This window comes from Pelophylax lessonae, assembly GCF_965119305.1.
Source record: "Pelophylax lessonae genome assembly, chromosome: 12".
NCBI lineage: Eukaryota > Metazoa > Chordata > Amphibia > Anura > Ranidae > Pelophylax > Pelophylax lessonae.
The window spans coordinates 164,624,234-164,639,324 of record NC_138779.1 but is presented as its reverse complement, the minus strand read 5'-3'; positions in this window follow the sequence as shown (position 1 = coordinate 164,639,324).

Here is a 15,091-nt window from a genome sequence, read left to right as displayed (position 1 = left end):
AATTCAGACCATCTATAGACTAAATGCAGTTATCTTGTCTAAAACCTGCTTTTAAAGCCTCTAAAAGACAAAAATACAGTCATTTTGACAATAAAAATGTCATACTTTTGGTGACCAAATGCAGTTATTTTGACTAAAAATAACTTTTTAGACACTTTGAGACCAAATAGAGTCATTTTGACAAAACATTTAGACAATCTATTGACCAAATGCAGTTATTTTGACTAAAAAAGTCTTTTTAGACACATGCAGACCAAAATACCGCCATTTTGACCAAAAAACGTTTTTCAGGCCATTGGAGACTAAATGCAGTTATCTTGTCTAAAACCGGCTTTTTAAGACTCTAAAAGACAAAAATACAGTCATTTTGACTAAAAATTTATTTCAGACCTTTGGTGACCAAATGCAGTTATTTTGACTAAAAAAGGCTTTTTAGACACTTGGAGACCAAAATAGAGTCATTTTGACAAAAAATTCAGACCATCTATAGACTAAATGCAGTTATCTTGTCTAAAACCTGCTTTTTAAGACTCTAAAACACAAAAATACAGTCATTTTGACAAAAAATGTCATACTTTTGGTGACCAAATGCAGTTATTTTGACTAAAAATAACTTTTTAGACACTTTGAGACCAAATAGAGTCATTTTGACAAAACATTTAGACAATCTATTGACCAAATGCAGTTATTTTGACTAAAAAACTCTTTTTAGACACATGCAGACCAAAATACCGCCATTTTGACCAAAAAACGTTTTTCAGGCCATTGGAGACTAAATGCAGTTATCTTGTCTAAATCCGGCTTTTTAAGACTAAAAAAGACAAAAATACAGTTATTTTGACTAAAAATTAATTTCAGACCTTTGGTGACCAAATGCAGTTATTTGGACTAAAAAAGGCTTTTTAGACACTTGGAGACCAAAATAGAGTCATTTTGACAAAAAATTCAGACCATCTATAGACTAAATGCAGTTATCTTGTCTAAAACCTGCTTTTTAAGACTCTAAAAGACAAAAATACAGTCATTTTGACCAAAAAATGTCTTTCTTTTGGTGACCAAATGCAGTTATTTTGACTAAAAATTACTTTTTAGACACTTTGAGACCAAAATAGAGTCATTTTGACAAAACATTTAGACAATCTATTGACCAAATGCAGTTATTTTGACTAAAAAAGTCTTTTTAGACACATGCAGACCAAAATACCGCCATTTTGACCAAAAAACGTTTTTCAGGCCATTGGAGACTAAATGCAGTTATCTTGTCTAAAACCAGCTTTTTAAGACTGTAAAAGACTAAAATACAGTCATTTTGACTAAAAATTTATTTCAGACCTTTGGTGACCAAATGCAGTTATTTTGACTAAAAAATGCTTTTAAGACACTTGGAGACCAAAATACAGTCATTTTGAAAAAAAATTCAGACCATTGGAGACAAAATGCAGTTATCTTGTCTAAAACTGGCTTTTTAAAATTCTAAAAGACAAAAATAAAATAATTTTGACTAAAATTTTTTTTCCAACCTTTGGTGACCAAATGCAGTTATTTTGACTAAAAAAGGCTTTTTAGACACTTGTTGACAAAAATAGTCATTTTGAGCAAAAAATGTTCAGACCATTGGAGACCATAAATGCAGTTATCTTGTCTAAAACCGGCTTTTTAAGACTCAAAAAGACAAAAATAGTCATTTTGAAAAAAAATGTCATACCTTTGGTGACCAAATGCAGTTATTTTGACTAAAAAAGGCTTTTTAGACACTTGGAGACCAAAATACAGCCATTTTGACCAAAAAATGGTTTTTCAGGCCATTGGAGACTAAATGCAGTTATCTTGCCTTTTTGACCATTTTGTCTATTTTGATAATTTTTTTCCAACCTTGGGTGACCAAATGCAGTTAATTTGACTAAAAAAGGCTTTTTAGAAACTTGGAGACCAAAATAGAGTCATTATGAACAAAATATTTTTTTCAGGCCATAGGCGACCAAATGCAGTTATCTTGTCTAAAATCAGCTTTTTAAGACTCTAAAAGACAAAAATACAGACATTTTGACTAAAAATTTATTTCCAACCTTTGGGGACCAAATGCAGTTAAATTGACTAAAAAATGCTTTTAAGACACTTGGAGACCAAAATACAGTCATTTTGAAAAAAAGTCAGACCATTGGAGACCAAATACAGTTATCTTGTCTAAAACTGGCTTTTTAAAATTCTAAAAGACAAAAATAAAATAATTTTGACTTAAATTTTTTTTCCAACCTTTGGTGACCAAATGCAGTTATTTGGACTTAAAAAAGGCTTTTAAGACACTTGGAGAACAAATACAGTCATTTTGAAAAAAAATTCAGACCATTGGAGACAAAATGCAGTTATCTTGTCTAAAACTGGCTTTTTAAAATTCTAAAAGACAAAAATAAAATAATTTTGACTAAAAAATGTTTTCCAACCTTTGGTGACCAAATGCAGTTATTTTGAATAAAAAAAGCTTTTTAGAAACTTGGAGACCAAAATAGAGTCATTTTGAACAAAATATTTTTTTCAGGCCATTGGCGCCAAATGCAGTCATCTTGTCTAAAACCGGCCTTTTAAGACTCTAAAAGACAAAAATACAGTCATTAGGACTAAAAATTAATTTCAGACCTATGGTGACCAAATGCAGTTATTTTGACTAAAAAATGCTTTTAAGACACTTGGAGACCAAAATACAGTCATTTTGAAAAAAGAATCAGACCATTGGAGACCAAATGCAGTTATCTTGTCTAAAACTGGCTTTTTAAGAATCTAAAAGACAAAAATAAAATCATTTTGACTAAAAAAATGTTTCCAACCTTTGGTGACCAAATGCAGTTATTTTGACTAAAAAGGCTTTTTAGACACTTGGAGACCAAAATAAAGTCATTTTGAGCAAAAAATGCTCAGACCATTGGAGACCATTAATGCAGTTATCTTGTCTAAATCCGGCTTTTTAAGACTAAAAAAGACAAAAATACAGTTATTTTGACTAAAAATTAATTTCAGACCTTTGGTGACCAAATGCAGTTATTTGGACTAAAAAAGGCTTTTTAGACACTTGGAGACCAAAATAGAGTCATTTTGACAAAAAATTCAGACCATCTATAGACTAAATGCAGTTATCTTGTCTAAAACCTGCTTTTTAAGACTCTAAAAGACAAAAATACAGTCATTTTGACCAAAAAATGTCTTTCTTTTGGTGACCAAATGCAGTTATTTTGACTAAAAATTACTTTTTAGACACTTTGAGACCAAAATAGAGTCATTTTGACAAAACATTTAGACAATCTATTGAACAAATGCAGTTATTTTGAATAAAAAACTCTTTTCAGACACATGCAGACCAAAATACCGCCATTTTGACCAAAAAACGTTTTTCAGGCCATTGGAGACCAAATACAGTTATCTTGTCTAAAACTGGCTTTTTAAAATTCTAAAAGAGAAAAATAAAATAATTTTGACTAAAAATTTTTTTCCAACCTTTGGTGACCAAATGCAGTTATTTGGACTTAAAAAATTCTTTTAAGACACTTGGAGACCAAATACAGTCATTTTGAAAAAAAATTCAGACCATTGGAGACAAAATGCAGTTATCTTGTCTAAAACTGGCTTTTTAAAATTCTAAAAGACAAAAATAAAATGATTTTGACTAAAAAATGTTTTGCAACCTTTGGTGACCAAATGCAGTTATTTTGACTAAAAAAGGCTTTTTAGACACTTGGAGACAAAAATACAGTCATTTTGAGCAAAAAATGTTCAGACCATTGGAGATTATAAATGCAGTTATCTTGTCTAAAACCGGCTTTTTAAGACTTAAAAAGACAAAAATACAGTTATTTTGACTAAAAATTAATTTCAGACCTTTGGTGACCAAATGCAGTTATTTGGACTAAAAAAGGCTTTTTAGACACTTGGAGACCAAAATAGTCATTTTGACAAAAAATTAAGACCATCTATAGACTAAATGCAGTTATCTTGTCTAAAACCTGCTTTTTAAGACTCTAAAAGACAAAATTACAGTCATTTTGACAAAAAAATGTCATACCTTTGGTGACCAAATGCAGTTATTTTGACTAAAAATTACTTTTTAGACACTTTGAGACCAAAATAGAGTCATTTTGACAAAACATTTAGACAATCTATTGACCAAATGCAGTTATTTTGAATAAAAAAGTCTTTTTAGACACATGCAGACCAAAATACCGCCATTTTGACCAAAAAACGTTTTTCAGGCCATTGGAGACTAAATGCAGTTATCTTGTCTAAAACCGGCTTTTTAAGACTCTAAAAGACAAAAATACAGTCATTTTGACTAAAAATTTATTTCAGACCTTTGGTGACCAAATGCAGTTATTTTGACTAAAAATGCTTTTAAGACACTTGGAGACCAAAATAGAGTCATTTTGACCAAAAAACGTTTTTCAGGCCATTGGAGACCAAATACAGTTATCTTGTCTAAAACTGGCTTTTTAAAATTCTAAAAGAGAAAAATAAAATAATTTTGACTAAAAAATTTTTTCCAACCTTTGGTGACCAAATGCAGTTATTTGGACTTAAAAAATTCTTTTAAGACACTTGGAGACCAAATACAGTCATTTTGAAAAAAAAATCAGACCATTGGAGACAAAATGCAGTTATCTTGTCTAAAACTGGCTTTTTAAAATTCTAAAAGACAAAAATAAAATGATTTTGACTAAAAAATGTTTTGCAACCTTTGGTGACCAAATGCAGTTATTTTGACTAAAAAAGGCTTTTTAGACACTTGGAGACAAAAATACAGTCATTTTGAGCAAAAAATGTTCAGACCATTGGAGATTATAAATGCAGTTATCTTGTCTAAAACCGGCTTTTTAAGACTTAAAAAGACAAAAATACAGTTATTTTGACTAAAAATTAATTTCAGACCTTTGGTGACCAAATGCAGTTATTTGGACTAAAAAAGGCTTTTTAGACACTTGGAGACCAAAATAGTCATTTTGACAAAAAATTAAGACCATCTATAGACTAAATGCAGTTATCTTGTCTAAAACCTGCTTTTTAAGACTCTAAAAGACAAAATTACAGTCATTTTGACAAAAAAATGTCATACCTTTGGTGACCAAATGCAGTTATTTTGACTAAAAATTACTTTTTAGACACTTTGAGACCAAAATAGAGTCATTTTGACAAAACATTTAGACAATCTATTGACCAAATGCAGTTATTTTGAATAAAAAAGTCTTTTTAGACACATGCAGACCAAAATACCGCCATTTTGACCAAAAAACGTTTTTCAGGCCATTGGAGACTAAATGCAGTTATCTTGTCTAAAACCGGCTTTTTAAGACTCTAAAAGACAAAAATACAGACATTTTGACTAAAAATTTATTTCCAACCTTTGGGGACCAAATGCAGTTAATTTGACTAAAAAATGCTTTTAAGACACTTGGAGACCAAAATACAGTCATTTTGAAAAAAAATTCAGACCATTGGAGACAAAATGCAGTTATCTTGTCTAAAACTGGCTTTTTAAAATTCTAAAAGACAAAAATAAAATAATTTTGACTAAAAAATGTTTTCCAACCTTTGGTGACCAAATGCAGTTATTTTGAATAAAAAAAGCTTTTTAGAAACTTGGAGACCAAAATAGAGTCATTTTGAACAAAATATTTTTTTCAGGCCATTGGCGCCAAATGCAGTCATCTTGTCTAAAACCGGCCTTTTAAGACTCTAAAAGACAAAAATACAGTCATTAGGACTAAAAATTAATTTCAGACCTATGGTGACCAAATGCAGTTATTTTGACTAAAAAATGCTTTTAAGACACTTGGAGACCAAAATACAGTCATTTTGAAAAAAGAATCAGACCATTGGAGACCAAATGCAGTTATCTTGTCTAAAACTGGCTTTTTAAGAATCTAAAAGACAAAAATAAAATCATTTTGACTAAAAAAATGTTTCCAACCTTTGGTGACCAAATGCAGTTATTTTGACTAAAAAAGGCTTTTTAGACACTTGGAGACCAAAATAAAGTCATTTTGAGCAAAAAATGCTCAGACCATTGGAGACCATTAATGCAGTTATCTTGTCTAAATCCGGCTTTTTAAGACTAAAAAAGACAAAAATACAGTTATTTTGACTAAAAATTTATTTCAGACCTTTGGTGACCAAATGCAGTTATTTGGACTAAAAAAGGCTTTTTAGACATTTGGAGACCAAAATAGAGTCATTTTGACAAAAAATTCAGACCATCTATAGACTAAATGCAGTTATCTTGTCTAAAACCTGCTTTTTAAGACTCTAAAAGACAAAAATACAGTCATTTTGACCAAAAAATGTCTTTCTTTTGGTGACCAAATGCAGTTATTTTGACTAAAAATTACTTTTTAGACACTTTGAGACCAAAATAGAGTCATTTTGACAAAACATTTAGACAATCTATTGAACAAATGCAGTTATTTTGAATAAAAAAGTCTTTTTAGACACATGCAGACCAAAATACCGCCATTTTGACCAAAAAACGTTTTTCAGGCCATTGGAGACCAAATACAGTTATCTTGTCTAAAACTGGCTTTTTAAAATTCTAAAAGAGAAAAATAAAATAATTTTGACTAAAAAATTTTTTCCAACCTTTGGTGACCAAATGCAGTTATTTGGACTTAAAAAATTCTTTTAAGACACTTGGAGACCAAATACAGTCATTTTGAAAAAAAATTCAGACCATTGGAGACAAAATGCAGTTATCTTGTCTAAAACTGGCTTTTTAAAATTCTAAAAGACAAAAATAAAATGATTTTGACTAAAAAATGTTTTGCAACCTTTGGTGACCAAATGCAGTTATTTTGACTAAAAAAGGCTTTTTAGACACTTGGAGACAAAAATACAGTCATTTTGAGCAAAAAATGTTCAGACCATTGGAGATTATAAATGCAGTTATCTTGTCTAAAACCGGCTTTTTAAGACTTAAAAAGACAAAAATACAGTTATTTTGACTAAAAATTAATTTCAGACCTTTGGTGACCAAATGCAGTTATTTGGACTAAAAAAGGCTTTTTAGACACTTGGAGACCAAAATAGTCATTTTGACAAAAAATTAAGACCATCTATAGACTAAATGCAGTTATCTTGTCTAAAACCTGCTTTTTAAGACTCTAAAAGACAAAATTTCAGTCATTTTGACAAAAAAATGTCATACCTTTGGTGACCAAATGCAGTTATTTTGACTAAAAATTACTTTTTAGACACTTTGAGACCAAAATAGAGTCATTTTGACAAAACATTTAGACAATCTATTGACCAAATGCAGTTATTTTGAATAAAAAAGTCTTTTTAGACACATGCAGACCAAAATACCGCCATTTTGACCAAAAAACGTTTTTCAGGCCATTGGAGACTAAATGCAGTTATCTTGTCTAAAACCGGCTTTTTAAGACTCTAAAAGACAAAAATACAGTCATTTTGACTAAAAATTTATTTCAGACCTTTGGTGACCAAATGCAGTTATTTTGACTAAAAATGCTTTTAAGACACTTGGAGACCAAAATAGAGTCATTTTGACCAAAAAACGTTTTTCAGGCCATTGGAGACCAAATACAGTTATCTTGTCTAAAACTGGCTTTTTAAAATTCTAAAAGAGAAAAATAAAATAATTTTGACTAAAAAATTTTTTCCAACCTTTGGTGACCAAATGCAGTTATTTGGACTTAAAAAATTCTTTTAAGACACTTGGAGACCAAATACAGTCATTTTGAAAAAAAATTCAGACCATTGGAGACAAAATGCAGTTATCTTGTCTAAAACTGGCTTTTTAAAATTCTAAAAGACAAAAATAAAATGATTTTGACTAAAAAATGTTTTGCAACCTTTGGTGACCAAATGCAGTTATTTTGACTAAAAAAGGCTTTTTAGACACTTGGAGACAAAAATACAGTCATTTTGAGCAAAAAATGTTCAGACCATTGGAGATTATAAATGCAGTTATCTTGTCTAAAACCGGCTTTTTAAGACTTAAAAAGACAAAAATACAGTTATTTTGACTAAAAATTAATTTCAGACCTTTGGTGACCAAATGCAGTTATTTGGACTAAAAAAGGCTTTTTAGACACTTGGAGACCAAAATAGTCATTTTGACAAAAAATTAAGACCATCTATAGACTAAATGCAGTTATCTTGTCTAAAACCTGCTTTTTAAGACTCTAAAAGACAAAATTACAGTCATTTTGACAAAAAAATGTCATACCTTTGGTGACCAAATGCAGTTATTTTGACTAAAAATTACTTTTTAGACACTTTGAGACCAAAATAGAGTCATTTTGACAAAACATTTAGACAATCTATTGACCAAATGCAGTTATTTTGACTAAAAAAGTCTTTTTAGACACATGCAGACCAAAATACCGCCATTTTGACCAAAAAACGTTTTTCAGGCCATTGGAGACTAAATGCAGTTATCTTGTCTAAAACCAGCTTTTTAAGACTGTAAAAGACTAAAATACAGTCATTTTGACTAAAAATTTATTTCAGACCTTTGGTGACCAAATGCAGTTATTTTGACTAAAAAATGCTTTTAAGACACTTGGAGACCAAAATACAGTCATTTTGAAAAAAAATTCAGACCATTGGAGACAAAATGCAGTTATCTTGTCTAAAACTGGCTTTTTAAAATTCTAAAAGACAAAAATAAAATAATTTTGACTAAAATTTTTTTTCCAACCTTTGGTGACCAAATGCAGTTATTTTGACTAAAAAAGGCTTTTTAGACACTTGTTGACAAAAATAGTCATTTTGAGCAAAAAATGTTCAGACCATTGGAGACCATAAATGCAGTTATCTTGTCTAAAACCGGCTTTTTAAGACTCAAAAAGACAAAAATAGTCATTTTGAAAAAAAATGTCATACCTTTGGTGACCAAATGCAGTTATTTTGACTAAAAAAGGCTTTTTAGACACTTGGAGACCAAAATACAGCCATTTTGACCAAAAAATGGTTTTTCAGGCCATTGGAGACTAAATGCAGTTATCTTGCCTTTTTGACCATTTTGTCTATTTTGATAATTTTTTTCCAACCTTGGGTGACCAAATGCAGTTAATTTGACTAAAAAAGGCTTTTTGGAAACTTGGAGACCAAAATAGAGTCATTCTGAACAAAATATTTTTTTCAGGCCATAGGCGACCAAATGCAGTTATCTTGTCTAAAATCAGCTTTTTAAGACTCTAAAAGACAAAAATACAGACATTTTGACTAAAAATTTATTTCCCACCTTTGGGGACCAAATGCAGTTAATTTGACTAAAAAATGCTTTTAAGACACTTGGAGACCAAAATACAGTCATTTTGAAAAAAAAGTCAGACCATTGGAGACCAAATACAGTTATCTTGTCTAAAACTGGCTTTTTAAAATTCTAAAAGACAAAAATAAAATAATTTTGACTAAAATTTTTTTTCCAACCTTTGGTGACCAAATGCAGTTATTTGGACTTAAAAAAGGCTTTTAAGACACTTGGAGACCAAATACAGTCATTTTGAAAAAAAATTCAGACCATTGGAGACAAAATGCAGTTATCTTGTCTAAAACTGGCTTTTTAAAATTCTAAAAGACAAAAATAAAATAATTTTGACTAAAAAATGTTTTCCAACCTTTGGTGACCAAATGCAGTTATTTTGAATAAAAAAAGCTTTTTAGAAACTTGGAGACCAAAATAGAGTCATTTTGAACAAAATATTTTTTTCAGGCCATTGGCGCCAAATGCAGTCATCTTGTCTAAAACCGGCCTTTTAAGACTCTAAAAGACAAAAATACAGTCATTAGGACTAAAAATTAATTTCAGACCTATGGTGACCAAATGCAGTTATTTTGACTAAAAAATGCTTTTAAGACACTTGGAGACCAAAATACAGTCATTTTGAAAAAAGAATCAGACCATTGGAGACCAAATGCAGTTATCTGTCTAAAACTGGCTTTTTAAGAATCTAAAAGACAAAAATAAAATCATTTTGACTAAAAAAATGTTTCCAACCTTTGGTGACCAAATGCAGTTATTTTGACTAAAAAAGGCTTTTTAGACACTTCGAGACCAAAATAAAGTCATTTTGAGCAAAAAATGCTCAGACCATTGGAGACCATTAATGCAGTTATCTTGTCTAAATCCGGCTTTTTAAGACTAAAAAAGACAAAAATACAGTTATTTTGACTAAAAATTAATTTCAGACCTTTGGTGACCAAATGCAGTTATTTGGACTAAAAAAGGCTTTTTAGACACTTGGAGACCAAAATAGAGTCATTTTGACAAAAAATTCAGACCATCTATAGACTAAATGCAGTTATCTTGTCTAAAACCTGCATTTTAAGACTCTAAAAGACAAAAATACAGTCATTTTGACCAAAAAATGTCTTTCTTTTGGTGACCAAATGCAGTTATTTTGACTAAAAATTACTTTTTAGACACTTTGAGACCAAAATAGAGTCATTTTGACAAAACATTTAGACAATCTATTGACCAAATGCAGTTATTTTGAATAAAAAAGTCTTTTTAGACACATGCAGACCAAAATACCGCCATTTTGACCAAAAAACGTTTTTCAGGCCATTGGAGACTAAATGCAGTTATCTTGTCTAAAACCGGCTTTTTAAGACTCTAAAAGACAAAAATACAGTCATTTTGACTAAAAATTTATTTCAGACCTTTGGTGACCAAATGCAGTTATTTTGACTAAAAATGCTTTTAAGACACTTGGAGACCAAAATAGAGTCATTTTGAACAAAATATTTTTTCAGGCCATTGGCGACCAAATGCAGGTATCTTGTCTAAAACCGGCTTCTTAAGACTCTAAAAGACAAAAATACAGTCAATTTGACTAAAAATTTATTTCAGACCTTTGGTGACCAAATGCAGTTATTTTGACTAAAGATGCTTTTAAGACACTTGGAGACCAAAATACAGTCATTTTGAAAAAAATTCAGACCATTGGAGATCCCCAAGGCAGTTATCTTGTCTAAAACTGACTTTTTACGACTCTAAAAGACAAAAATAAAGTAATTTTGACTAAAAAAATTTTCCAACCTTTGGGGACCAAATGCAGTTATTTTGACTAAAAAATGCTTTTAAGACATTTGGAGACCAAAATAAAGTCATTTTGAAAAAAATTCAGACCATTGGAGACCAAATACAGTTATCTTGTCTAAAACTGGCTTTTTAAAATTCTAAAAGAGAAAAATAAAATAATTTTGACAAAAAAAATTTTTCCAACCTTTGGTGACCAAATGCAGTTATTTGGACTTAAAAATTCTTTTAAGACACTTTGAGACCAAATACAGTCATTTTGAAAAAAAATTCAGACCATTGGAGACAAAATGCAGTTATCTTGTCTAAAACTGGCTTTTTAAAATTCTAAAAGACAAAAATAAAATGATTTTGACTAAAAAATGTTTTGCAACCTTTGGTGACCAAATGCAGTTATTTTGACTAAAAAATGCTTTTTAGACACTTGGAGACAAAAATACAGTCATTTTGAGCAAAAAATGTTCAGACCATTGGAGATTATGAATGCAGTTATCTTGTCTAAAACCGGCTTTTTAAGACTTAAAAAGACAAAAATACAGTTATTTTGACTAAAAATTAATTTCAGACCTTTGGTGACCAAATGCAGTTATTTTGACTAAAAATTACTTTTTAGACACTTTGAGACCAAAATAGAGTCATTTTGACAAAACATTTAGACAATCTATTGACCAAATGCAGTTATTTTGAATAAAAAAGTCTTTTTAGACACATGCAGACCAAAATACCGCCATTTTGACCAAAAAACGTTTTTCAGGCCATTGGAGACTAAATGCAGTTATCTTGTCTAAAACCGGCTTTTTAAGACTCTAAAAGACAAAAATACAGTCATTTTGACTAAAAATTTATTTCAGACCTTTGGTGACCAAATGCAGTTATTTTGACTAAAAATGCTTTTAAGACACTTGGAGACCAAAATAGAGTCATTTTGAACAAAATATTTTTTCAGGCCATTGGCGACCAAATGCAGGTATCTTGTCTAAAACCGGCTTCTTAAGACTCTAAAAGACAAAAATACAGTCAATTTGACTAAAAATTTATTTCAGACCTTTGGTGACCAAATGCAGTTATTTTGACTAAAGATGCTTTTAAGACACTTGGAGACCAAAATACAGTCATTTTGAAAAAAATTCAGACCATTGGAGATCCCCAAGGCAGTTATCTTGTCTAAAACTGGCTTTTTAAAATTCTAAAAGAGAAAAATAAAATAATTTTGACAAAAAAAATTTTTCCAACCTTTGGTGACCAAATGCAGTTATTTGGACTTAAAAAATTCTTTTAAGACACTTTGAGACCAAATACAGTCATTTTGAAAAAAAATTCAGACCATTGGAGACAAAATGCAGTTATCTTGTCTAAAACTGGCTTTTTAAAATTCTAAAAGACAAAAATAAAATGATTTTGACTAAAAAATGTTTTGCAACCTTTGGTGACCAAATGCAGTTATTTTGACTAAAAAATGCTTTTTAGACACTTGGAGACAAAAATACAGTCATTTTGAGCAAAAAATGTTCAGACCATTGGAGATTATGAATGCAGTTATCTTGTCTAAAACCGGCTTTTTAAGACTTAAAAAGACAAAAATACAGTTATTTTGACTATAAATTAATTTCAGACCTTTGGTGACCAAATGCAGTTATTTTGACTAAAAAAGGCTTTTTAGACACTTGGAGACCAAAATAGAGTCATTTTGACAAAAAATTCAGACCATCTATAGACTAAATGCAGTTATCTTGTCTAAAACCTGCTTTTAAAGCCTCTAAAAGACAAAAATACAGTCATTTTGACAATAAAAATGTCATACTTTTGGGGACCAAATGCAGTTATTTTGACTAAAAATAACTTTTTAGACACTTTGAGACCAAAATAGAGTCATTTTGACAAAACATTTAGACAATCTATTGACCAAATGCAGTTATTTTGACTAAAAAAGTCTTTTTAGACACATGCAGACCAAAATACCGCCATTTTGACCAAAAAACGTTTTTCAGGCCATTGGAGACTAAATGCAGTTATCATGTCTAAAACCGGCTTTTTAAGACTCTAAAAGACAAAAATACAGTCATTTTGACTAAAAATTTATTTCAGACCTTTGGTTACCAAATGCAGTTAATTTGACTAAAAAATGCTTTTAAGACACTTGGAGACCAAAATACAGTCATTTTGAAAAAAAAGTCAGACCATTGGAGACCAAATACAGTTATCTTGTCTAAAACTGGCTTTTTAAGACTCTAAAACACAAAAATACAGTTATTTTGACTAAAAATTTATTTCAGACCTTTGGTGACCAAATGCAGTTATTTTGACTAAAAAAGGCTGTGAGGACACTTGGAGACCAAAATAGAGTCATTTTGACAAAAAATTCAGACCATCTATAGACTAAATGCAGTTATCTTGTCTAAAACCTGCTTTTTAAGACTCTAAAACACAAAAATACAGTCATTTTGACAAAAAATGTCATACCTTTGGTGACCAAATGCAGTTATTTTGACTAAAAATAACTTTTTAGACACTTTTTGACAAAACATTTAGACAATCTATTGACCAAATGCAGTTATTTTGACTAAAAAAGTCTTTTTAGACACATGCAGACCAAAATACCGCCATTTTGACCAAAAAACGTTTTTCAGGCCATTGGAGACTAAATGCAGTTATCTTGTCTAAAACCAGCTTTTTAAGACTGTAAAAGACTAAAATACAGTCATTTTGACTAAAAATTTATTTCAGACCTTTGGTGACCAAATGCAGTTATTTTGACTAAAAAATGCTTTTAAGACACTTGGAGACCAAAATACAGTCATTTTGAAAAAAAATTCAGACCATTGGAGACAAAATGCAGTTATCTTGTCTAAAACTGGCTTTTTAAAATTCTAAAAGACAAAAATAAAATAATTTTGACTAAAATTTTTTTCCAACCTTTGGTGACCAAATGCAGTTATTTTGACTAAAAAAGGCTTTTTAGACACTTGTTGACAAAAATAGTCATTTTGAGCAAAAAATGTTCAGACCATTGGAGACCATAAATGCAGTTATCTTGTCTAAAACCGGCTTTTTAAGACTCAAAAAGACAAAAATAGTCATTTTGAAAAAAAAATGTCATACCTTTGGTGACCAAATGCAGTTATTTTGACTAAAAAAGGCTTTTTAGACACTTGGAGACCAAAATACAGCCATTTTGACCAAAAAATGGTTTTTCAGGCCATTGGAGACTAAATGCAGTTATCTTGCCTTTTTGACCATTTTGTCTATTTTGATAATTTTTTTCCAACCTTGGGTGACCAAATGCAGTTAATTTGACTAAAAAAGGCTTTTTGGAAACTTGGAGACCAAAATAGAGTCATTCTGAACAAAATATTTTTTTCAGGCCATAGGCGACCAAATGCAGTTATCTTGTCTAAAATCAGCTTTTTAAGACTCTAAAAGACAAAAATACAGACATTTTGACTAAAAATTTATTTCCCACCTTTGGGGACCAAATGCAGTTAATTTGACTAAAAAATGCTTTTAAGACACTTGGAGACCAAAATACAGTCATTTTGAAAAAAAAGTCAGACCATTGGAGACCAAATACAGTTATCTTGTCTAAAACTGGCTTTTTAAAATTCTAAAAGACAAAAATAAAATAATTTTGACTAAAATTTTTTTTCCAACCTTTGGTGACCAAATGCAGTTATTTGGACTTAAAAAAGGCTTTTAAGACACTTGGAGACCAAATACAGTCATTTTGAAAAAAAATTCAGACCATTGGAGACAAAATGCAGTTATCTTGTCTAAAACTGGCTTTTTAAAATTCTAAAAGACAAAAATAAAATAATTTTGACTAAAAAATGTTTTCCAACCTTTGGTGACCAAATGCAGTTATTTTGAATAAAAAAAGCTTTTTAGAAACTTGGAGACCAAAATAGAGTCATTTTGAACAAAATATTTTTTTCAGGCCATTGGCGCCAAATGCAGTCATCTTGTCTAAAACCGGCCTTTTAAGACTCTAAAAGACAAAAATACAGTCATTAGGACTAAAAATTAATTTCAGACCTATGGTGACCAAATGCA